A 27,201-nucleotide genomic window follows, 5' to 3' on the forward strand; every position below is an offset into this window, starting at 1 on the left:
AAAGTCGATATGCTAATCAGACAATGTTCCCCTACGTTCCTACTTATATTAGCGACACTAGAATTAGTGCTCACCAACCAGCAAACCAACTTGACATCCCCTGACAGGTCATCCATATTATGAGAATGGAAAGAACAGAATTTTCTTTATTAATTAAATATTGTATTGATGCTTATATTATCTACTTGTGTCCATTGATTAATTTTCTTCAACAAGTTTGCCACAAACAGGAACCTCTATAAATAACGATTTAACATAATTCCCGGATCTCTCTATATTCCCAAATTTTCATGAAGCACAGACTGGTTGTCATCCTAAATTAATCACAGAGATGCTTTTACATTTCATATATGCTTTTCACTCATTGCCCCACTTTAATATACTTGATAAAATTATTCCAACCACTTACTTGCATTTGTAGTATATTTAAACAGTACTGAAGTCAGAATTCTTTTGAAAGGACCAAGTGTTTTGAGATCGGTGTCTCAAAGTCTTCATTCATTCCTGCCCAACGGAAGCCGGTGTTCTCCCGGGGGACCATCGACTCAGAACCACAGGCGAAAAAATCCCCCTCAAAGTGATGTCCCGAACAGGATTCTTTGCTGCACTTTCAGGTGATGGCGCTGCAGGGCCACTTCAGATTTCCTGCCGGCTATAAGGTGAGCGCTTTCTCACTATTTAAACCTAGCAGCTGCGCGGTGCTCTTGTTGTGAGTGGCTTGCGTGCGGAAGGCTGTTGTGGGTGTGCCTGTGTATCTGTGTTGGCGGGGGTGTTTGAATGCTCTTGTCTAAATTTTCCAAGCAATTTGCATATTCATGAGTTATATGTCGCAATAAGTGAGTGGCCCCAGACCCAGCAAAAGAGTCCCAGGGATGTGTGCCTGCGGACACAGGCAAGTGAATGAAACAGAGACTGAGAGAAGTGTCCTGTAATTGCTGTGCCTGCACCGTGGAGGCTGAGGACCCCACCCAATCAATCGAGGGGTGGGATTGGGCCTAGGGGTCCACCCTCGAGCAGCCCGGTGGATGGGACATGTCCCACACCGAGGGACCCGGACCTGTCCGCCGGCCCCACCGAGACGCCCTGACAACCGGCCACCCAGAGGAGCGCGCAGGGACCCAATGCCACCCCCCCAGCCAACACACCCCACGACCCCCCACCGCCCCACGCGGCCTGCCCCCAGCCCCTCCACCCCCAGGAGAGCCAAACGCCGCCCCAACCAAGTCAGCACATATCACTTCCAGAAGTGGTATGTGATTCAGATTGGTTTACTCTTTAAGTTTCAAAGACATTAATGCCTAAATACTTAATGTTCCCTGTGGGAATAGGGAAGTCTGGTTTTTGATCTGCTGTATTGCATGAGTTTGGAGTTATTAGAAATATTGTTGATCTTGACCAATTGATAATTGACAGAGTCTGAGAATTGTGAAAATGTCTTCCTGATATTGATGACAGTTTAAAGTCATGACTTAGTTTCTTGTAAATAGAGAATATAATCTGCACATATATTGATTTTGTCTTCTGATACAGGAGAGCAGATGCAGTACCTTTAATACTAGTGTTCTGATGTACTGCCATTGCCAGTGGGTCGATGAATCCTGCGGATAGCAAAGGGGAAAGTGGGCAACTTTGGCTGGTTGCTCTTTTTTTTTTTAAAGTAAAACTTTAACTGTGACATCGTTAGTGGTGACTGTTGAGTTGTATACAATTGAATGAGTTTCCAAAATAAAATTTTTGAAGTTAAAAGGAAAGAGCAGTTATCTTTATCAAAAGATTTTTTGTGCATCAAGTGACATGATAATTGTTTTTATATTTTTGTGCTGTGACATGCTGATTAAATCTATCAGTTATCTGACATTATTGGTGGAACTCCAACCTTAAATGAAACATGTATAGTCATAGTGGATTAATGAGAATTTTTAGTTGCCGAGTAACTAGTAGCCATAGATACAATCTTGAGCTCTGCGTAACAATGATAAAGCGCAGTAATTAGCCGGAAGAGTGCGGTCTTTCCCGGGATTCATAAGTAGTTTGATTGTGGCTATGTACATATGGATTTTAATTTGACCATTGTGTTAAATCTTTGTCACTGTTCTGGGGCTAGCGTTGAACAGAAATGCCTAAATCTAACTGTTGATGGCGTATAAATTGTTTAAAGAAGGGGAAAAAAGTACTATTATTTGATTACTTGAGTACTTGAAGACGCAGGGTTCAAAGTTTGCATCGCAAAATAGTTGTCAATCGATGGAGCGCTTGTCCACCACGAGTGAACCTTTTCTGCCGGTTGTTCTTCATCATTGGGTACACGATTTTGTGCTTCTCGTTGAACTCCCGGGGGTGCTTGGTCATTCATCGCAAACAGTGTACTTTGTTGGTGCATTAATTTTAAGCTGTTTTGAAGGTTTTATTTTAATCTCCAGATGTAACAAGTCAAGGAGTGACAGTTTCTTGTCAATAGAGTTTAGGACACAGACCAGTGTCTCTGGCGGACCAAGAAGTAGTCTGTACTCGTAGAAGATGCGGTGTTCTTACTCTTTGATGGGTTGTTGCAGCTGGCGCTGATGTATCGGGTGTAGTAGACATCAGTGAATTCCTTGAATAGCTCCACATTGATTGTCACTGCACAGAGGTAAAAGGGAAAAAAGTAATTATCAAAAAAGGAAAAAGGAAATAGTATCGAGGGTTAGTAGTATAGTCATTTGTTGATGTCTATCCGCAGCTGCATCCTCTCATAAGTCTTGGGGTGTCAAATTATGCTACCTACCCTTTCTGGTTGTTTATTTTTGTTTGTTTTTTTGTCCTTGATCCTCGAGGTATTTTAGGGGTGGGTGGTGGGGTGGGGCGGGTTATATGAAAAACTAAACTCGAAGAGCCACAACAGAGCCACATAGTCAACTCCAAGAACTGAAATAATATCACACAGAATCTCAACTGCACATGATTAAAAAAAAACAGATATCAGAGAAATACTTACATTTGTCAAAGAGTGAACAAATGGTAAGTAAACCCAGATTAAACACAAACAACATAAGGCAAACAAGTAAGACTATGAAACATTGAGGGAGATAATAGAGGTAAACAATACAATAATACGGAGTCTATCTTCTGTTGCGCCTACATACCCAGCTGGTTGTCATTAACAGCAGGTGTGACACAGCAGGCTCGACCCACCAACCCTCACCAAGGATACATGGGTTTGACAATGTGGGTGATTCAGGTTTGTTATATTTTGAAAATGTTACCAAAGTTACAGAGCCCTGAAAAATAATTTGCCCCTTCTCAAATTGTAATTGTTTCGCATAATTTCCCCACTTTCATGTTCAAGGTTCGAATTCAGTGGTTTCACATTGCATTTTGCATAAAACACATTGTAAAGCAAAACTACAAATCACAGATTGTTTGCTATCCTCAACGGACGCACAGACGTGACAACGCAATTACGTCGTCACCGAAAATGCGGAAGTGAAGCGAAGCTTGGTTGCTGGCGCGGGACAGGCAAAGCTGCATTAATAGAAAAATTGCAAGAGCAAACGACGGAAAACGTGAAAGTGTGGTAGCATTTCATAGTGAAATGCAAGGCGAGCACCCGTGATGTATAAGGTTATAACATGGCCCTTTCTCTCCACAGAAGATGGGGAGTGTGACGGCTGAACACACTATATACTGTACGATATGTCAGCGTATATGAAGGCTCGTATATAGTGTGTTCAGCCGGGGTTCAGACATCATACTCGGCGTCTTCATTTATCAAAAACACCTTATTTGGCAACTGATTCATTGCAGCCGCTGCCGTCATTCATGTTTACATAGCAGCTGGTGAGTCAGCGAGGTACGCTCAGGGACACTGCATAAATGGGATTGAATGTGTTCTTTTGTAATACAAGTATATAATTGTAAAAATGGAATACTAGGAAAATTATTGGTATCAGAATGGCATCCATCCATTTTATGAGCCGCTTCTCCTCACTAGGGTCGCGGGCGTGCTGGAGCCTATCCCAGCTATCATCGGGCAGGAGGCGGGGTACACCCTGAACTGGTTGCCAGCCAATCGCAGGGCACATACAAACAAACAACTATTCTCACTCACAGTCACACCTACGGGCAATTTAGAGTCTTCAATTCATGCATGTTTTTGGGATATGGGAAGAAACCGGAGTGCCCGGAGAAAACCCACGCAGGCACGGGGTGAACATGCAAACTCCACACAGGCGGGGCCGGGGATTGAACCCCAGTCCTCAGAACTGGACACCATGCCGCCTGGTATCAGAATGCTTTAGTAAAAATCAGTGTACGATCACACTGTCATAAAATTAGATTTATTTTGTTTTGTAACATAAGAATAGATCAGATCAAATACAGTACTTTGTTAATATTGTCAGCCAGAGCAAGTTATCAATGTCCTTTCACCATCATTCCTGTCATACTGTGTTGCTTGTTTTTGTTTGCACATTAAGGACAAAATCCCAGTTTTTGTTATCATCCCCCATAAGTATTTTGAGGGTAACAGCCCGTCAGCTGCATATAAAGGGAAAAAAGCCTATGAACTAGTTCATTTTTGGAACTGTGAACTTGGTCCAAAATTTTGAATGATTAACTATGAACTGGCGGCACGTTGACCGACTGGTTAGAGCGTCTGCCTCACAGGTCTGAGGACCAGGGTTCAATCCCCAGCCCCGCTTGTGTGGAGTTTGCATGTTTTCCCTGTGCCTGCGGGGGTTTTCTCTGGGCACTCCGGTTTACTCCCATATCCCAAAAACATGCATGGTAGGTTAATTGACAACTCTAAATTGCCCGTAGGTGTGAATGTGAGTGTGAATGGTTGTTTGTTTATATGTGCCCTGTGATTGGCTGGCAACCAGTTCAGGGTGTACCCCGCCTTCTGCCCGATGATAGCTGGGAGAGGCTCCAGCACCCCCGCGACCCTAGTGAGGAGAGGCGGCTCAGAAAATGGATGGATGGATGGATGGATAACTATGAACTGAACTAGTAGTTCATTTTTGGAATGGTAAACTGAACTTTTTATTAACTAGCTCACATAGAAAATAAACTTTCCCAACACTGATGTTACTTACATACAGTGCGCTTGAAATGTTTTGGTCAGTGTAGTCACTCTGTGACATATGGCCAGTATACTACCATCTGATCTGAAAGTGGGTACACTTTGAGTCATGGAGGTGAATGGGTAAATTGGGGTATGTACCCAAACAGAAGCGGCTTTTGGAGGAGACTCTAGTACTCTAGTACTAAAATATTATATTGTCTAATTTTTATTGTTTAATAAAACCCCTGCTTCTAGTACCTGGGTGATAAACCTGCGAAAAAGTGCTCCACAAAATGAGGAAATTATTAGCAAAACTCCTCCTCAAGGAATTTTTTTATTTTTTTCCCCGAGCCTTGATATTTAAGATAATCAAACAAATGTAAATATCAGACAAAGATAACCCAAGTAAAGTTAAATGTAGTTTTTAAATGGTGATTTTATTTACCGGTATGAAAGTCCACACAGGCCAGGTCACTTTGAATACTTTTTTTCCCCTTAAAAAGTAGTAAAATCTCTGTTTAAAAACTGCATTTTATGTTTATTTGGGTTATCTTTTTCTGATATATACATATGTTTGATGAGCTTAAACCAAGTGGGGAAGCTATGCAAACACATAAGAATTTGAGACGGGGGCAAATACTTTTTCACAGCACTGTATATGAACAAAGCCCTTAATATACATTCTTTTGCAAAAGCCTTTATACAATGTACTTGTACATTACAATAACATTACAATTAACATCAGAAAGTTAAATTACATCAACAGCTGTTTTTTTTTTTTAAAGGAAACTAAAGTATTACTAAAGATATGAAATAAATAAAGCTGACTGAAGCTAATACCATGATGTGCCATCTTAAGATTCTAAGATCTTTTAATGTATTATCCTCAGTGGCCAGGCCTGAAAGGGAAACGGAAAGAGGGTCGCTGAATGGATTCCATTAATTTAATTGAAGCAGGCCTCGACAAGAGATAAAACATCTTAGAGCCATGTCTCTTCAGGGTTGGTGCTGGGCTTCATAGTAAACAAGCTGTGATCCGTAAACAAAGCCCAGAGAGCAGTGCTTGTGCTGTACAGACTTCAAGGCCATGGAATATGTCAGAAATAGGTTTGAATGGATATTCAAGTACACCGTCCCCCCACCCACCTACGTCTCTGCTCCTTCCTCTTAAGTATTCAAGCGGTATACTGCCCATTGTGTCTCAGCTTGTGGATGTTTTGTTGCTGGTAGCTCGCTATTTCTGTGACAGTACCTGCTGTGGATCAAGCAGAAAGGGAGACAGTCACTCAAAGGTGGTTTTGAAATATGGATAGAAATAATCATTGAATCCAAATAATAAGGACCACTTTGATGTCTCATCAGATAGCATTCTCCCTCTCAATAATGCACTGTAAGGTAATGTACAGTAGAATATTTTAGACATATAAAACGATGAAAGATAGAACACATAATTCATCTGATTTGATCGCATATGAACTACAAATTTAATTGCAATTCCCACAGAAATGTCTTGTAAATACTAATAGATGCTGCTGCCAGCCAGCATTGAGAACTATAGCAATGATATTACAGCATATTACAGCAATTCCCAGATACTATGCAAATATGTTACACTTTTGTTAACTAGACTAAGACTTCAATTCACAGATGGATGCAGGGGAGTTTTAATTTTTGAAGGCGAAATACACAAAAGGCAAATGAGAGGGCTGCAGACTTTACTTCTGGAGAGTGTCTGTCAAATGGATTGGACAAACTGACTTGCACACATGTTCTGTGATTGACTGGTGAGCAGTCCAGGACATATCCTGCATCTCAACCATCCATCCATCCATCCATCCATCCATTTTCTGAGCCGCTTCTCCTCACTTGGGTCACGGCATGCTGGAGCCTATCCCAGCTATCATCGGGCAGGAGGCGAGGTATTCCCTGAACTGGTCGCCAGCCAATCACAAGGCACATACAAACAAACAACCATTCACACTCACATTCACACCTACGGGCAATTTCGAGTTGTCAATTAACCTACCATGCATGTTTTTGGGATGTGGGAGGAAACCGGAGTGCCTGGCGAAAACCCACGCAGGCACGGGGAGAACATGCAAACTCCACACAGGCGGGTCCGGGGATTGAACACCGGACTGTGAGGCAGACGCTCTAACCAGTCGTTCACCGTGCCGTGCATCTCACGCAGTCAAATAGTAATGCTAGGACAGGCTCCAGCTCACCCTCAACTGTAACCCCAACAAAAAAATTATGGATTGGTTAATGGATGGGTGGATATGCCTGCAAAAGTCAAGGCCAAAGTCAGATTCCAAATACCAAAAAAGTGACAACACCGCTAACAACAAAAACTCGGTGGAGAGTGGACGTAATATACTGCAGTTACAGAGGCCACCAGGTAGAACATCGACTGGCGTGGGGAAACAGGGTATGTATGCTGTAAATAAGGTTGCTCGGCCACACTTATCAAGAACACAGGAAAACAAACAAAGAGACTCATAACAGAGAAAACAATTGCAATTGACAAATTATAACTGTGGTACGGTATCGTCACACATGACAAAGGACCAAGCAAAATGTTTTCTCAGGCCAACCTTTGTCGTGGAAGAAGTGGCACACTGGTATATACACAGAATCAGAATAATCTTTATTTGTCAAGGATGTCCAAAAAACACACAATGAATTTGTCTCCAGTAGTAGCCGCTCTCGTACGACAACAGACAGTCAATTGACAGAGAACACTTTTGAGACATAAAGACATTGACAAAAAAACAGTCACTGAGCAGTAAAGGGTTGCTAGTTATCTGGTAATGCCGGTACATTTTTCATTATTATTTTTTTTGACAATTGAGCAAAAAGATGCAGAGTCCTCTAGCACGTAGAGCAGTTCGAATGACTAATATTGCAATAGTCCGGTGCAAAGACCATTGTGCAGAGGGCGCCGAGACTTCAAAGGAGTGTATGCGGTTTAAAGTGACGAGTAATGCGATAATCTGGGAAAATGTTGATTGTGCAAATGTTGCAGATACTCCTCAATCAGTGTGTAAATGGAGCAGATGCTACTCTAGCATGAGTGGCCAGTATAGGTCAACAACAGATATGCAAATAGTGCAGCGTGGCGAGACAACTATAGTGAGTGCACGAGTAATATATAATTGTCCCCACAGAAATGTGACAACGAAGTCAAAAAGTCAAAAAATTGCCAGTATGTTGTAATGGAATTGTAGGTTAGGTGTTTAAGAAGTGTATAACAGACACATATATAACAGACATGCCACTAAAGATGACACTCAGCAATCCCAAGTCTCATGCTGTTCCGCATACCTGCTTCGGCTGCCCACTGAGTTAGTCTGCGTACAAAAGACAACTCAGGAAAACCTTGTCTGTTTATCAAAGAAGAAGCACAGGAGGTTTAAACTTTGCACACGGACGCTAAATGAATTACCAGCCAGTCCCAAGTAGCATCAAAGCTGAGACACAGACAATGGTTTCCCACCCGGATGCGAAATTAATTAACTTCCACCCCCAGCCAGCCTGAATAGTCTCACCAACAAAGACTTCTTTTCCCCGCTGTTTTTAGTGACATTTGTTCCTCCTGTCTGGGACAATGGATGGAGCACTAGCGACACCCACAGGAAGTGGAAATCTACTGCAACCCCGGTTTAACTAATCACAGTCTTCACTGGACTTGAATGTTATTTTAAGAACTTTGCAAAAACGTCTCAGGAGGGGGAACCAATTCACCATCAACATTGTGTATAGTGGGAATGTGGCGCTGCTGACCTCGACTCGGGACGTTGTGAGTCAGTTGGGAGAATACTTCGAAGACCTCCTCAATGCCACCGACACGCCTTTCCATGAGGAAGCAGTCTGGGGTCTCTGAGGGGGCTCTCCTATCTCTGGGTTTGAGGTCACCGAGGTGGTTAAAAAGATCGTCGGTGGCAAGGCTCCTGTGGTGTATGAGATTCCTAAAGGCTCTGGATCTTGTGGGGCTGTCCTGGTTGACACACCTCTGCAACATCGCGTGGACATCGGGGACAGTGCATCTGGATTGGCAGTCTGTGGTGGTGGTCCCCCTTTTTAAGAAAAGGGGACCGGAGGGTGTGTTCCAACTACAGGATCATCACACTCCTCATACTCCCTGGTAAGGTCTATTCAGGGGTGCTGGAGAGGAGGGTCCGTCGGGAAGTCGAATCTCAGATTCAGGAGGAGCAGTGTGGTTTTCGTCCTGGCCGTGGAACAGTGGACCAGCTCTACACCCTCGGCAGGGTTCTCGAGGGTGCGTGGGAGTTCGCCCAACCAGTCTACATGTGTTTTGTGGACTTGGAGAAGGCATTTGACCGTGTCCCTCGGGGAGTCCTGTGGGGGGTGCTTCGGGAGTGTAGGGTACCGAACCCCCTGATACGGGCTGTTCGGTCCCTGTACGATCGATGTCATAGTGTGGTCTACATTGCCGGCAGTAAGTCGGACTCGTTTCCGGTGAGGGATGGACTCCGCCAAGGCTGCCCTTTGTCACCGATTCTGTTCATAACTTTTATGGAAATAATTTCTAGGTGCAGCCGAAGCATAGAGGGGGTCCGGTTTGGTGGCCTCAGTATTGCATCTCTGCTTTTTGCAGATGATGTGGTTCTGTTGGCTTCATCAAGCCGTGATCTCCAACTGTCACTGTAGCGGTTCGCAGCTGAGTGTGAAGCGGGATGAGAATCAGCACCGCCAAATCTGAGACCATGGTCCTCAGTCGGAAATGGGTAGTGTGCACTCTCCAGTTCGGGGATGAGATCCTGCCCCAAGTGGAGGAGTTCAAGTATCTAGGGGTCGAGTGAGGGAAGAATAGAACGAGAGATCGACAGGCGGATCAGTGCAGCATCTGCAATCTGCGGATGATGCAGTCAACATGGGACTGCACTTCCTCGTAGAACACCTTGACAGTGCAGGGACCTACGCGAGGATCCTGTTCGTGGACTACAGCTCAGCGTTCAACACCATCATCCCTGAACTCCTTTCATCCAAGCTTCTCCAGTTCAGCGTCTCACCTGCCATCTGCCAGTGGATTTACAGCTTTCTGACGAGCAGGACACAGCAGGTCAGGCTGGTGGAGGCCACCTCATCCACACGCAGCATCAGCACTGCGGCGCCCCAAGGTTGTGTCCTCTCTCTGCTGCTCTTCTCTCTCTCCATGAACGACTGCACCTCAGCGCACCCGACTGTCAAACTCCTGACGTTTGCAGATGACACCACTGTCATCGGCCTCATCAAAGACGGTGAAGAGTCTGCATATCGACAGGAAGCGAAGCGGCTGGAGCTGTGGTGCGGCCGACACAACCTGGAGCTGAACACGCTCAAGACTGTAGAGATGATTGTGGACTTCACGAGGCATCCTTCGCCACAGCTGCCTCTCACGTTGTCCAGCTGCCTTGTGTCAACCGTGGAGACCTTCAAGTTTCTGGGAATTACAGTCTCTCAGGACCTGAAGTGGGCAACCAACATCAACTCAGTCCTCAAAAAGGCCCAACAGAGGATGTACTTCCTGCGGCTTCTGAGAAAGCACGGCCTGCCATGGGAGCTGCTGAGGCAGTTCTACACAGCGGTCATCGAATCAGTCCTGTATTGTTCCATCACAGTCTGGTTTGGTGCTGCTACAAAAAATGACAAACTCCGACTGCAATGGACAATCAAAACTTCTGAAAGGATTGTCAGAACCCCCCTACCTACCCTTGAGGACTTGAACGCTGCTGGAACTAAGACGAGAGCGTGCAAAATCCTCTCGGACCCTCCGCACCCCGGTAACCAGCTCTTCCAGCTCCTTCCCTCAGGTAGGCGCTACCGATCAATGCAAACTAGAACTAGCAGACATTCCAACAGCTTCTTCCCTCTTGCGATCAACTTCTTAAACACCTAACCTACAATTCCTTTACAACATGCTGGCAATTTTTTGACTTGAGTTCGTTGTCGCATTTCTGTGGGGCCAATTATGTATTACTCATGCACTCACTGTAGTTGTCGCGCCATGCTGCACTATTTGCATATACTGGCCACTCATGCCAGAGTAGCATCTGCTGTATTTGCACACTGATTGAGGAGTATCTGCAACATTTGCACAACCAACATTGTCCCAGATTATCGCACTACTCGTCACTTTAAACCGCATACACTCCTTGAAGTCTCGGTGCCCTTTGCACAATGGTCATTGCACCGGACTATTGCAATATTTGTCATTCGAACTGGTCTAAGTGCTAGAGGACTGCATCTTTTTGCACAATTGTCAAAAAAAAAAAAAAAAAAATGTGCCGGCATTACCAGATAACTACCAACCCTTTACTGCTCAGTGACTGCTTTTTTTTTGTCAATATCTTTCTGTCTACAAAGTGTTCTGTAAATTGACTGTCTGTTGTCGTACTAGAGCGGCTCCAACTACCGGAGACAAATTCCTTGTGTGAAACTGTCCTTTTCAAATCTGCAGTAGAAGGTATTCAAGTCGTTGGCTAGTGTGCTATTGTTCTCAGCTTGGGGGGATCGTCGCTTGTAATTAGTCAGTGATTGGAATGCATGCCAGACTGATTTAGAGTCGTTTGCGCTAAACTGTTTTTCCAACTTTGCTGCATAGTTCCTCTTTGCAATGTTAATTTCTTTAGTCAGCTGGTTTCTAGCTCGGTTATACAAGGCCCTCTCCCCCCTCTGATATGCATCCTCCTTAGCTTGGCGAAGCTGCTTAAGTTTAGCAGTGAACCACGGCTTGTTGTTGTTGAATGTGCGAAATGATTTTGTTGGTACACACACATCTTCACAGAAACTGATATAGGATGTAACAGTGTCCGTATATACATCCAGGCTGCCAGCTGAATTTTCAAAGACACTCTAGTCTGTGCAGTCTAAATGTTACTTTATCCCATTTGTTTTAAACCACCAAATAATCCTAGGATGGAAAAGTAATACTAAGAGGCGCAGTCTATCTCCCTTTTTTGGGTCCCTGGGCCGCTCCCTCTCTCTCGCTCCTATGCATAAAAGGCTGAAGCCCCTTTGTTCGAGGCTTGCTCGTTCTTGTTTCTCAACTTGCCGAAGAACCTGGCGTATACCCAGGGAACCCTGCCTCCCCCCACGAGGTGGCGGAGATGCACGCAACGGAACACAGAGGCCAGAAGCACTCCACCGCGACCCGAAACCACGCTTTGATGCGTGTGGTGTAGCTTTGCAGGGAACAGATCCGTTCAGAAGGGAGTGCGATGCAAGTTTTCTCTGAGCTGTGACGAACGCCGTCACCCAAAGCACTTCGGCAACCCTACCCTTGTTTTGCTCTGTTTTTGCCTTCCTTTTTTCTTCCTTTTCCCGTCAACTACACCTGTGCCTCAACCCGGCCCAGCCACCTGGGAGAACGACCAGCCTGTTTAAATCCGGTTATATGTATCGTAAATCGAACATACGGTCTACTAAGTACAGATTGGTGCATATTTGGGTTTAGATTAATGGTAACAGGAATCCCAGCTCTATGCATTGCTCACCGTACATCCTCACTCCAGGTTAGACCCCGAGTCCAGCCTCCTTTACCAATGTTTGTCTGTAGTTAGACCCCTCCGTATTTGTTTCCTGTAAATTCCCCTTCTATAAAATTCGACTCCCTGAATCGTTTGTGTGTTTGGGTGCAACAAGAGAGCTCTGGAGTCGAGGACTCTTATTTCATGCCTGTAGCAACCTTCAGATTATGAGACATAGAGGTTTTTCATCACTTTTTCCTGAAGTTTTACACATGTAAAAAGAGACGTGGTGTCCCTTTTTGAGACAAAAATAGCATGATTATAACATTAAAATATAAAATCACGCAGGCGTCGCTTCTGGCTTATTTTTTTTTCTCCTAAATTAATTACGTTTTATCCAAAACCAATATATACTACAGATGGCTGTAATAACCGGATCATTTATACTGCAAATGTGTGACAGGTGTGGAGGAAAAGGGTGAAAAAAAAAGTTGGTTGGGGCACGATTTAGCAGGGTAGACACGTACCTATTATCGTGACTAATTTATGAACCTGATGATTCCCCCTGCTAATCAAAATCTACAAAGGCCAAATTATTGGATTTCTCTAAAATCCTGACCGATTATGCTTTGGTGAGGGGTATGTTACTGTAGGAAAGATTATTTTCCTCCATGATCTGCTCGGAAAACGATAGGGGCTGACAATTGTAAATGGTAAACCTGTTCAATATTAACTGTACATTCCTCATGAGTTTGTTCAAACACTGAAGTCAGTCGATCCTCTTGGATTGTGATGTGAAATGGAATGATAACCAATTAGGAAGTCTGGATACCTTATGGCACCATATTAGTACTACGACAGGTATCTGGTTTGGGTGAGGGGAGTCATGATTGTCGACAGAGGTATCATTATGATTGTGGTGTGTTGGTCATTTTGACTAGACCACAACCTATAACTGCAGTAAGCATACACAGGCCAACATTTTCCTACTCATGCGCAGTGGCGGTTCTGGGGCGGGGCGTAGTGCCTCCTGAACACTGTGGCTGGAAGCCCCATGCTCCCCCTCCATACAGTTACTATGCAATACTGTAGTACGACAGCAGCATCAGCAGTTCATGCACATTACCAACATACTTGCCGTACAATGATAACAAGAAAGGAGTCACTACACAGCGCACAACCTACACCTATGGTACAATGACACAACAAAAATGAAAAACAACAGGTTATTAAAACACACAGACAGCTATTATTATGGGGAAACACGAAATATTTCTTTCTAACATTACGACAGACACATAATTACCACATATACAACATGCCACGAGGCATGATGGGAAGTTGCGTGAACTTCTCGCGGCACGACAGTACGTACTGTAAATACTACAATTGTGTCAATGCACCGACCGTAAAGGCGGAACTAATGCATGTCGCTCAAGTTCAATATTCTACTGTAGTCAGTGGGATCATTTAGTGCATTCAACCTCAACACTAATTTACCATCTACCTGGCAAGAGGCAATCAGAACCAATAAACAATGACTATGAACTATAAAGGAATGTACTTCTGGTCAAAAATTGTTGTTAGCCAAATTCATGAATTCAAATAGCAGCCTGTGAGATCAGGCCTTAATGTCAGCTTGTGTCGACTGCATGCTTTTTGCTAACATTAGTTAACCTTAAGCGGCACGGTGACAACTGGTTCGCAAATCTGCCTCACAGTTCTGAGGACCTGGGTTCAAATCCAGCCTCGCCTGTGTGGAGTTTGCATGTTCTCCTTTGCCTGCGTGGGTTTTCTCCAGGTACTCCGGTTTCCTCCCACATCCCAAAAACGTGCATGGCAGGTTAATTGGCGACTCTAAATTGCCCGTCGGGGTGAATGTGAGAGTGAATGGTTGTTTGTTGATATGTGCCCTGCGATTGGCTGGCGACCAGTTCAGGGTGTACCCCGCGTCTCACCCGAAGATAGCTGGAATAGCCTCCAGCATGCCCGCGACCCTTGTGAGGATAAGCAGTACAGAAAATGGATGGATGGATGTTAACCTTACCACAACACAAAACCAAACAAGTGTTACCTCCCTAACTATTGTCGGGAGTGGTAGACAGTGATTGTGTCCTGTCAAACTCTCTCTGTAACACAGAAAAAATGCACACATTTGTACCGTCTTCATGCAATGGCAGGAGCATTTATTCTTCTTCCAAAAGGTTTACAAAATATTTTTAAACCAAATATTGTCCTTTACCATCTTTGCATATTCAAAATCAATTACAGTGCCACCAGAAAGTCATCACACCCCATTTTTGTCCACATTTTGCTGTTAACAGAGTTATTCTAAAGCTGATTTAGTATAGTGTTCTTTTTTTTAAATGTCTACATAAAATATCCCATAATCACAAAGTTAAAGCATATTTTCAGACAGTTCTGCAAATGTATTGAAAATGTAAACATTCAAACATAATAAGTACATAAATATTCACACCCTTGGCTTAATATTTTGTTGAAGCACCATTGGCAGCAATCAAAGCCTCAAGGCTTCCTGGGTATGTCTCTACGAGCTTGGCACACCTGTTTTGGGGCATTTTCTCCCATTCTTCTTTGCATATCCTCTCTAAGTCAGTGAGGTTGGATGGGCAGTGTTGGTGGATAGCCATTTTTAGGTCTTTCCAGACATGTTCGATTGGATTCAAGTACGGGCTTTGGCTGGGCCACTCAAGGACATTTACAGGCTGCTCCTGAAGCCCCTCCTCTGTGATCTTGGTTGTGCGCTTTGGGTCATTGTCATGTAGGAAGGTGCATCGACGCCCTAGTCTGAGTTCCAGAGCACTCTGGAACAACTTCCCTTGAATAATTTCTCTATATTTGGCAGTTGTCATCTTAGCTTCTATGCGGACTAGTCACCCAGTTCCTGCAGCAGAAAAACAGCCCCAACAGCATGATACTGCCACCACCATGCTTCACAGTAGGGATGGTGTTAGCCAGGTGATGAGCAGTGCCTCTTTGTCTCCAGATATGATGCTTGCAATTCAGGCCAAAAAAGCTCTATTTTGGTTTCATCAGAAAAGAGCAGGTCTTTCTCCAGGTCTGATAATCCTTAAGGTGTCCTTTTGGCAAAGTCCAAGCGGGCTGCCATGTGCGTTTTAGTGAGAAGTGGCTTCCGTCTGGCCACTCTACAATAAAGGCCTGATTGGTGGAGTGCGTTAAAAATGGTTGACCTTCTGGATGGTTATCCTATCTCGGTTCTTGTTCAGTTCTCTTGACCAATGCCCTTCTTCCCCGGTTACTCAGTTCGGTCGGACGGCCAGATCTCGGAAGGGTCCCGGTGGTTCCAAACTTCCACAGTGCTTTTCGGGACCTTCAATGTTACTGAAATTCTTTTGTATCCTTCCCGAGATTTGTGCCTTGACACAATCCGGTCTCAGAGGTCTGCAGACAATTTCTTAGACTTCATTGCTTGGTTTCTGCTCTGATATGTACTGTCAACTATGAAACCTTATATAGACAGGTGTGTGCCATTTCAAATGATGTTCAATGAACTGAATTTACCACAGGTGGACTCCATTCAAGTTGTAGAAGCATCTTAATGATGATAAGTGGAAATCAGATTCACCTGAGCTTAAGTTTGTATGTCATAGCAATGGGTGTGAATACTTATGTACCTATTATGTTTGAATCTTTAATTTTTTTGAACATTTATACAAATGTCTGAAAATGTGTTTTTACTTAGTCATTTGAGATCTTTACTAAAACTACTCAAATCGGCTTCAGAATAAGTATGTAACATAGCAAAATGTGGAAAACGTGAAGGGTTGCAAATACTTTCCGGTACCAAGGTCCCCGCCTTCGGCCACTGCCCAGCTCACACTGGACCCGACCCCTATGGCCCCTCCACAGGTGGTGAGCCCATGGGAAAGGGGACCCACGTTACCCTTTCGGGCTGTGCCCGGCCGGGACCCACAGGTGCAGGCCCGGCCCCCAGGCCCTTGCCTCCAAGCCCCACTTCCAGGCCTGGCTCCAGAGGGGGGCCCCGGTGACCCGCGTCCAGGCAAGGGAAACCTATGTCCATTTATTTTGTTCGTTATAGGGGTTTTTGGAGCTGTGCTTTGTCTGGTCCCTCACCTAGGACCTGTTTGCCAAGGGTGACCCTACCAGGGGCGTGAAGCCCCAGACAACTTACCTCCTAGGATCATCGAGACACACAAAAACCTCCAACACGATAAATTGACGGCTCAAGGAGGGGTAATTTCTCTCTGTGATGTTAATTTCTTTTGTCAGCTGGGTTCTAGCGCAATTATACAGGGCTCCATCCCCACTCGGATATGCGTCCTCTTTAGCCTGGCGAAGTTTGGCAGTGAACCACGGCTTGTTGTTATTGAACATGCGAAATTACTTTGTTGGTACACACACCTCGTCAAAGAAACTGATATAGGATGTAACAGTGTCCATATATTCATCCAGGCTCCAGTTGAATTTTCAAAGACACTCCAGTCTGTCCAGTCTAAACAGCTTTGAAGCTCTATTTTTGCTTCATTGGTTCACTTCTTCACTATTTTCACTGTAGGCTTGCGCATTTAAGTTTTTGCCTTTATGTTGGTATTAAATGAATTAAGCAGTGATCAGACGAGCCCAGAGCTGCATCAGGTATAGCACGTTATGCGTTATTTAGCGTAGTATAGCAAACGTCTCAAATGTTATTTTCCCTGGTAGGACAGTCAATGTGCTGCTTGTATTTAGGGAGTTTGTGGTTGAGTTTAGCTTTCCCCAAGAATAATGAGGGGTGAGTCTGGGTACTTTTTTTCAATTTCGTTTACTTGTTCAGCGAGCGTTAGCAGTGCGGCGTACGTGTTAACTTGGGGAGGAATGTAAACAACCACAAGTATGAAAGATGCAAACTCTCGACTGACTTACAGTTCAAAAACAGCTACTCCAAGTCCGGGCTGCAGTGTGTGGTGAGCGCCATGACGTTGGTACACCATTTTTCATTGATATAGAAGCATAGCCCGCTGCCTTTTGTTTTCCCTGATAACTCCGTGACGCGGTCTACCCCTGAAGTTACGGCGCCATCGAGGATGCGTTCACAAAGGCGTGTCTCCGTGAAGCATGAAGCTCGTCCATTTTGTTGGGTAGGGAGCGTAGCTTCGCGATGTGAATTGACGGGATTGTCAATCGGAATCGTCGGTAACGGAGCTTCACTTGGAGGCTGGCGCGCTTCCCCCTTCGTCGCCTTCACCTCCATGCACTGTACACCGCGGCCGTCCCAACGGTGAGTAACTCGGAGAAAAAAATGAGCGGATTTGCTATCCTATCTATCTATCCTTCTCTTTTCAGGCAATAAACTGTCTTTGGTTTACAACAGGGGTTTGGTTCCTCAAATAAGTCTGTTTTGCATCTTACGAGAAGTGAGATCTGTTCGGCCGGTCAGTCTTTTGGACGCCAGCATGCAGGTGGGTATTTCACGGACACAGAGCGCTACATTGTGGCCAGCAGAACACTCAAAATACGGTCATGGGGAGCGTCCACAGTCTGGTTAAACCCAGGGGCAGGGTTAATTCCACGACCAGATAATTAAAGCTTTCTAAAGTGGCGTCCATGAGTTTTGGGGGCTTTTTTCCCCTTGTTCTGGCTTTGTAAGCAGCTGCTACGACACTGAGGCTTACTCAATAAATATAATTAGCTCAAAATCCACAGTGTCTCGAAGTCTTCATTCAGGAGCTCAACGGAAGCCGGTGTTCTCCTGAGGGACCAGCGGCTCAGAACCACAGGTGAAAAAATCCACCTCAAATTGACATCACAAACCACTTCTTTGCCGCACTTCCATGGGATGGCGCCGTGGGGCCGCTTCGATTTGTAACCAGGTACAAGGTGAGCACTTTCTCACAATTTGAATCTGGCAGCTGCACGGCGCTTTCGGTGTTTGTGACTTATGTGTGGCACTTAAATGGCTGTTGCGGGGCTGCCTGTGTATCTGTGTTGGCGGAATTGTTTGAATGATTGGTCTAAATTTGTTATTCTTTATGTTTTAAGAATAAAATGGAGGATGGGCCCTTATTTTAAGACTATAAGGAGGGGAGGACCCTCTTGGATGCATGTGAAGACACGCAGCAAAGTTAAATGAGAGTTTCCAAGGGAGGAAACTGAAAGTGTTTCTGGTAGAATGCTCGACAGAGGGCGCTAGCTTGGCTTCAGAATGGCTGCTTTATCGCAGATGATATGAGCTCACATTCTTGCCAGATGTTAGTCAGTCCGTAAATTAGCAACCCTGTGAGTACAGTACCCCATAGTCATTAGTTTCCAATTGACTCCAATAACCTGGCCAGGTTCCAATGTAACAGAATGAGTGTGAAAGTGTGGTCTGTGGGGGAAAGTGACGTCAGAGGTCCCTGTGAGGCCTCAGAAAGCTACCTCACATTGTTATTGGGATTAAGTAATCACAACAACGCTTTGTGAGCGGATAAAAACAGGGGCATACATATTTTAAGGTGGGGCCGAGGTGGAGTCATTATTATGTTTTTTCGAACGCGAGTGTTCAACTCCCAGTCGTGGAGTAGATTGCACTTATCCAAGGCAGAGCGTCACCAAGTTGTGAAGAAATTTGAGTTACGAATCCAGGAGAGCTCTATTTGGATGAAAAAGAGGCTTGCAGGGGATTTGCAAAAAAAACGATGACTAAGTGTGAAAGATATGAGTATTCTCTGTGATACGGCTTATTAACTGTGTACATAATATAAAGAAAAACCGAGAGCTGTAGTACAGTAAGTCCTCGACTTACGAACGAGTTCCATTCCTACGCTGGCGACGTAACACGAATTTTCGCGTAAGTCGAATTTCACCGTAAAAGTCGGAATTTACTGCGAAATACTTCTGTTACGGGTATTGTCCCACGTGATTGTGACAGCAAGCTCAGTGTGTGTGGGCGTGTGCGTCGATGTGTGAGTGAGACGAGACTGCGCAGGCGTCGTCCGGCGTGACTGTGAAGGAGGAAGGAGTGGGTGCCGGTGCGAGTGTGTACAGTAGCAAGTGTAGTGACAGCGACCGGGGAAGAGTAGCGATTAGCGGAGGACCCGTTGACGTTGAATGTTGAAGGGAATATAGAATACTTTATATTCTAATATGTAATTCTAACTAGTTTGGAAGAGAATGTGTATTGGAGTATATGAGTATATTGCAGGAAGGCCCCCATCGGGGGGTATTTGGCCCCCATCAGGGGGTATTTGGAGACAGATGTCAAGGAAGAAAGGAACTGCGGGGAGCCACTATAAACATTGAATGCAGGAGACATCTGCAGGCGGCGTCTGGAGCCAGATCAGATAGTCATCATTCGGCCGAACAACGATGACGTCAGATTACGGACCAATCAGACGACAGCGATTCCATACTGGCCTGTTTGAAACATTGTATAAGTCTGGGGTAGAGTCAGATAGTTTTAGTTCGACTACTGTATCTGCTAAGGATAAGATAGGGTAGTTACGAACCCAGAGCTCTGCAAAATGTATAGACTCCTCTGTCAGGAATAAATTGGTTGTTTTTTATATATTGTTGTGAACGAAGTTCTTTCACGAAAACGAGCACGCTTGGAACCACGGAAGTTAAGAGATTTTAAAACACAGGTTCCTTCAATGTGCAGAGGAGCTAAAAAAAGCCATTAAAGCAGCAAATCGGTGCTTCGTGCCTTTATTGTTGCCGCCACTCAGCTCAGCTGTGCAACGAGAGAAGGGAGTTAACCCCTGCATCTCCCGACCACTGTCAGGTGACCGTAGCAGGAAAGATTAACACTTCGTATAAAGAAACTAAAATACATTCAAATAAAAAAATAAGATTCTGTACTTACCATTACTGCTGAGACTGTGAAAAAAGGAGGGCGAAAAAGGCAAAGATATTCCTGCTGCACAAACACAGACAAGCACTATGCACTAGCTAAGCAGAAACACTCTGGTGCTGGGACAAAATGGCAGACAAGGCACGGGCGTCGTAAAGTCGAAATGTCGTAGGTCGAGTGCGTCGTAACTCGAGGACTTCCTGTAATCATAATTATATATATATATACATATATGTGTGTGTGTGCAAATATCTATTAAGCGTTTTAAAGGGTACCCATTATATTTATTATATAACTGAATAATGCATATGTATTGGGTGTATATATAGGTATTCACACAATATACTATAAGATTATATATTATTATATTACTATAAGAACAAAGAAAAGGGGAAGTGACGGCAAGATGAATGACAGGAGCCAAAAAAACAAGAGAGTGAGAAGGCGGAAGTTAAGGGTGAAATACCCAGGAGGTGTGTCTAAGAGAGGGGACGGCGTTGTTGAGTTCCATTGTTCAATAGTCATCAATCACCCCCCCAAGCCACGCTGTGCCAGTCATGAGATTTGCGCCCAGCTTTATGGCGTCAGATGATATAAACCAGGTTTCCTGTATCTTGGGAAATCACTCTGGCTCAGCGGGTCAGCAGAGAGGAATGCAGAAGTGTATCAGTTCTTTGCGGGAGGGGGGGGTTGCCTGGCAACCGGGCCATCGGGCATCGTCACTACAGAAGTGAAGGTTAAGTTATCCGAACCATTATTGAGGTTAATAGATAAAATAATTACCAGTTCATGTACTCAAATCCAAAGTTTGGTTTGAAGGGGTTTATGCTGAGAGCACTGCGAAAAGTCCGACTGAGCTCCTGAAGTTGGCAAACTAATTAATCTTTTTATTCCTATTGGGTTATGGCAATACTGCATAATTAATTTACTAATCAGAAGTCGTATTTTGGGAGAAGAAGAGTGTCTGGTAGAGATAAGGAACAAGTGTTTGTAGCGTATATTGGTTTTGGCTAAAAGTGTAATTAATTTGGAAAAGGAATACGTCGGAAAGTAAACGCCTGCATTTACTTTCGGTGTAATTCGACGTACGTCGAAGGTTACAATCAAATTATCTTTGTCTCATATCGGGCACCACGTCTCTTTTTATATTTGTACATTTTGGGAAAAGTGACGAAAAAAACCTCTGTCAATCTCTGTCATCTAGAAGGCTCGCTACATTATTAGAAATAAAAGTTCACGATTTCAGCGGTCAACTGTTTTGGACTCAAACACACACAGTATGCACAGGAAGTGGAATTTTAGAGAAAATATAATGAAAACCACAGGGAAATTCAGGGACAAATGTAAAGTGACTTAACTACAAAAATTACAGACAAACGTACGTAAAGATATAGGGTGAATGACTGAACTTGTAATGTGAGCATGAAATGAGTTGAATCATAGTGAGGGAGAATAAAGTTGGGACTCGTGTGAGCTCGCGAACATAACCCTAAGTTACTATGCACCAATTTGTACTTTCGAGTAATCACTGCAATGTTTTACTCACGATCGTAGATCTGGTCTTTTTCAGTTTTCTCAGGAGGAACGGAGGAAGGTTGAGTTGAAGAAGATGCACAAAAAGTAAAAACAGAAGAGATGCAAAAAGAAATTGTTTTTCACGTGGGGGGTGCGCTCATAACCTTTCCTGCCGTTTAGACTTGTTGCGGTCCATGCTCTTGTGCTAGGCTGCAGGCCTAACTCACAGTAACGCCAGGAGTGTCTCTCCTGAGCCCCGAGAACAAGTCAAGGCTGGGAAAACAGATAGAAGCCGCAGGGCAGGCTTCTTTAATCAGACAGCGCCGCCATCGTGGTCCGGGGTCGCTCGCGCTACGTGGTGACACAAGAAAGGAAAAAGGGGGGAAGGAATGGGGGAGGGTTTGACTAAAGCCAAGCTCCGTAACTGAAGATATGTTAGCCAGGAAGAGAAAGAGTAAGCAGAAAAAAAACCAAGAATGGATGTCAAGGTTTTTGTGCCTCCAAAGGTGGAGGAAAAAGACCACACCCATCGTTTTCATGTTAAATTTTGTTCTATCTGCGTGAGCCACGACCTAAGTATGGGTTGAGACTCAGCATATTAAAAAACAAAAACAAAATCGATTCCCAACTTTGAAACTGTCTCATGCATAGATCAAACATATAAAAAGATTGTTTAAACTTTAGTCTTGGCAGTTCAACTACTTATTGTTCTTCTTCTTTTCCTTTTGGCTTGTCCCGTTAGGGGTCACCACAGCGCGTCATCCTTTTCCATGTAAGCCTATCTCCTGCATCCTCCTCTCGAATACAAACTGCCATCATGTCTTCCGTCACGACATCCATCAACCTTCTCTTTGGTCTTCCTCGAGCTCTCTTGCCTGGCAGCTCCATCCTCATCATCCTTCTTCCAATATACTCACTATTTCTCCTCTGGACGTGTCCAAACCATTGAAGTCTGCGCTCTCTAACTTTGTCTCCAAAACATCGAACCTTGGCTGTCCCTCTGATGAGCTCATTTCTAATTTTATCCAACCTGGTCACTCCAAGAGCGAACCTCAACATCTTCATTTCCGCCACCTCCAGCTCTGCTTCCTGTTGTCTCTTCAGTGCCACTGTCTCTAATCCATACATCATGGCTGGCCTCACTACTGTTTTATAAACTTTGCCCTTCATCCTAGCAGAGACTCTTCTGTCACATAACACACCTGACACCTTCCTCCACCCGTTCCAACCTGCTTTGACCCGTTTCTTCACTTCCTGACCACACTCACCATTGCTCTGGACGGTTGACCCCAAGTATTTAAAGTCCTCCACCCTTGCTATCGCTTCTCCCTGTAGCCTCATTCTTCCCCCACCAGCCCTCTCATTCATGCACATATATTCTGTTTTACTTCGGCTAATCTTCATTCCTCTTCTTTCCAGTACATGCCTCCATCTTTCTAACTGTTCCTCCAGCTGCTCCCTGCTTTCACTGCAGATCACAATGTCATCTGCAAACATCATGGTCCACGGGGATTCCAGTCTAACCTCATCTGTCAGCCTATCCATCACCACTGCAAAAAGGAAGGGGCTCAGGGCTGATCCCTGATGCAGTCCCACGTCCACCTTAAATTCTTCTGTCACACCTACAGCACACCTCACCGCTGTTCTGCTGCCCTCGTACATGTCCTGTATTATTCTAACATACTTCTCTGCCACTCCAGACGTCCGCATGCAGTGCCACAGTTCCTCTCTGGGTACTCTGTCATAGGCTTTCTCTATATCTACAAAGACACAATGTAGCTCCTTCTGACCTCTGTACTTTTCCATCAACATCCTCAAGGCAAATAATGCATCTGTGGTACTCTTTCTAGGCATGAAACCATACTGTTGCTCGCAAATACTCACTTCTGTCCTGACTCTAGCCTCCACTACTCTTTCCCATAACTTCATTGTGTGGCTCATCAACTTTATTCCTCTATAGTTGCCACAGCTCTGCACATCACCTTTGTTCTTAAAAATGGGCACCAGTACACTTTTCCTCCATTCCTCAGGCATCTTCTCACCCACTAGAATTCTATTGAACAAGCTGGTCAAAAACTTCACAGCCACATCTCCTAGATGCTTCCATACCTCCACAGGAATGTCATCAGGACCAACTGCCTTTCCATTTTTCATCCTCTTTAATGCCTTTCTAACTTCCCCCTTACTAATCATTGGCACTTCCTGGTCCACCGCACTTACCTCTTCTACTCTCCCTTCTCTATCATTTTCCTCATTCATCAACTCCTCGAAGTATTCTTTCCATCTAGCAAGCACACTGCTGGCACCAGTAAACGTATTTCCATCTCTATCCTTAATCACCCTAACCTGCTGCACATCCTTCCCATCTCTATCCCTCTGTCTGGCCAGCCTGTATAGATCCTTTTCTCCTTCTTTAGTGTCCAACCTGCCATACATGTCATTATATGCCTCTTGTTTTGCCTTTGCCACCTCTACCTTTGCCCTGTGTCGCATCTCAATGTATTCCTTTCGCCTCTCCTCGGTCCTCTCAGTGTCCCACTTCTTCTTAGCTAACCTTTTTCCTTGTATGATTTCCTGTACTGTGAAGTTCCACCACCAAGTCTCCTTCTCTCCTTTCCTGCCAGAAGATACACCAAGTACTCTCCTGCCTGCTTCTTTGATCACCTTGGCTGCAGTGGTCCAGTCTTCTGGAAGCTCCTGCCGTCCACCGAGAGCCTGTATCACCTCTTCCCGAAAAGCTGCACAACACTCGTCCTGTCTCAGCTTCCACCACATGGTTCTCTTCTCTGCCTTTGTCTTCCTAATTGTCCTCCCCACCACCAGAGTCATCTTACACACCACCATCCTATGCTGTCTAGCCACACTCTCCCCTACCACTACCTTACAGTTGGTAACCTCCTTCAGATTACATCGTCTGCACAAGATGTAATCCACCTGTGTGCTTCTACCTCCGCTCTTGTAGGTCACCCTATGTTCGTGCCTCTTCTGAAAAAAAGTGTTCACTACAGCCATTTGCATCCTTGTTGCAAAGTATACCACCATCTGTCCCTCCAAGTTCCTTTCCTGGATGCCGTACTTACCCATCACTTCTTCATCACCCCTATTACCTTCACCAACATGTCCATTACAATCGGCACCAATTACAACTCTCTCTCTGTCTGGGATGCTCAGAACTACATCATCTAGCTCCTTCCAGAATTTCTCTTTCACCTCTAGGTCACATCCTACCTGTGGGGCATAGCCACTAATCACATTACACATAACACCCTCAATTTCAAATTTCAGCCTCATCACTCGATCTGATACTCTTTTCACCTCCAAGACATTCTTAGGGACCGGCCTACAGTTTGCACTGACTGACTTGTGCCACCCATAGGGCTGCATTCAATACAACATAATTTCATACTGTTTGGCTTCAATCAAGAGGAGGAGTTCTCAAAGTCTCGTAGCCAGACCAGTAAAACTGACACATTTAATGACACAGATATCAAGGTATACATTTAGAATATACATGAAGGTTTGTTTTGTTTGTTACAAATGTGGGATTTCTTCATTTTATTGTCCACAGGCAGTGTCTCTAATCACCACTAGGGGTGGTCATGTTCCATTCTTCAACAATAGCCCCAAACTGTCACATTTAAAAAGGGGGTTTCCCAAATTCTTGGTCATTCAGTCAGTTCTTGTTAAAAAGGTCGTTGTTGGAGAAGTCATTAAGAATGGCTGGAGGAGGACTCTTGATCAGTTTATGGCCCAGGTGATATAAAACAGGCTTCCTGTGTCTTGTGAAAACAGACTTGCTGGCTGAGGTCAGGAGGCAGGAATGCAAAGGTTATTAGCTCTTAGGGTTGCCATTGACACCTGTGCTTCATAGACGTATTCGCTACATGTCGCTCCTTCGTTGGCTGGATCCAGCTCGATGAGGGTCTCGGCGACGTCGCCATAAGAGGAGGCACAGGTTGGCAGGTGAACACAACAATGCAGTTACCAGAGTACAACATTAGTGCATACCACCCCCCTTACGGCTTTAGTGCATTTCAATGTCAGGGGTCTCCCCTATGTGTGCCTATATGTAAATCTATAGGTGTCTGTGTAGGTGTATCTATGTAGTGAGATCAAGAGATTGCAAAGTTGAAAATAAATGAAAAAGCTAACCCTAATGTTAACGAAGAATATTTGTTGTGAAAAAAAGAAAAAGGAGGAGAAACAAGAAGGTATCAAAAAAATTTCAGCCCAACTCATTCTTAGCAAAACAGAGGGAGTCTCTTAAAAAATAAGAAAATAAATTTAAAATATATTATTAGGTGTGAAACCTACTCAAATAGTAAACAAAAATAAGGTGTAAAAGGCAGGGGTTCTCGTATTCACAAAGGAGAGAAACCTTAGCCGAGGTATATGAGGAAGCGAGGAGGTCTGAGAAACAGTTCGGGTAGGGAAGGACCTTCTCCATAGTTTGAGCTGGGTCATTTCCGGGTTCAGCCCTTCCATTCCTATGGAAGACCTTGGGGAGAGCATTGCTGTGCTGCTTTAAGAAGCCCTGCAGCTTCTGGGTCTTTTGGTAGAGCAGGTAGGCTCTGTTGAAAATCATGAAGCGACCGAGGATGGTTAGGGCCACTCAGTTAAGGTCTGTAGCAGACAAGGAATACGCAAACAGGGGTTCTGGCCTACAAGCGTTGGTACTTATGACGCGTCAGGTGTTGTCTAGGTTGGTGATGTCAGTTGCCTGAGCTCCTTCAAATTTTATTTGTTCAAGCATTTCATGGCCAAATTCGAATTTGTCTTTGAAAAACTTAGAAATCACAATTTGGCTGTCGTAACTGTCGGACGGCACATAGTACCAGTTGACATCCTCAATATGCAAAGTGGCATCCTTGAGGGTGTTGCTGATTGGGCGAGCGACAAAGAAAGGCTATTTCTCGGAACTCAGGATTGACATGCAGAGCTCTCAAGGGAAAACCCGAGATGGGCCGGATAAGTGGGGCCTCTCAGGGCCGTAGACCGAATAATTATGATCAAGCGAAGGGGTCCCAAATGTGGGAGAATTCTATCATTGCTAAGTTGTCTCGAGAGGGAGCACTTTCGGCGTAGCCTGTCGTTCATCAACATGTTAGCAATCTGTGTGTGAGCATAAACCGTCAGGAGAAGAGACAACAGCGTGGTTATGGTCTGCCTATTTTGGTTTAGGGCTAGAACTGTAAGCGTTGAGAACTAAAATGGCTACTCTTAGCTTGTTGCTTAGCGACCATGAATTGGTTACTTCGTTAGCCGTGCGTTGTCGGGCTCTCGGACTGGAATTCCCAAAGTTGTGTCTCGATAGAACTAACTCTACAAGCATCACCGGAGGGGGCGCTGTGGATGCGTTTTAT

The sequence above is a fragment of the Phycodurus eques genome, chromosome 3, assembly GCF_024500275.1.
Source record: "Phycodurus eques isolate BA_2022a chromosome 3, UOR_Pequ_1.1, whole genome shotgun sequence".
Taxonomy (NCBI): domain Eukaryota; kingdom Metazoa; phylum Chordata; class Actinopteri; order Syngnathiformes; family Syngnathidae; genus Phycodurus; species Phycodurus eques.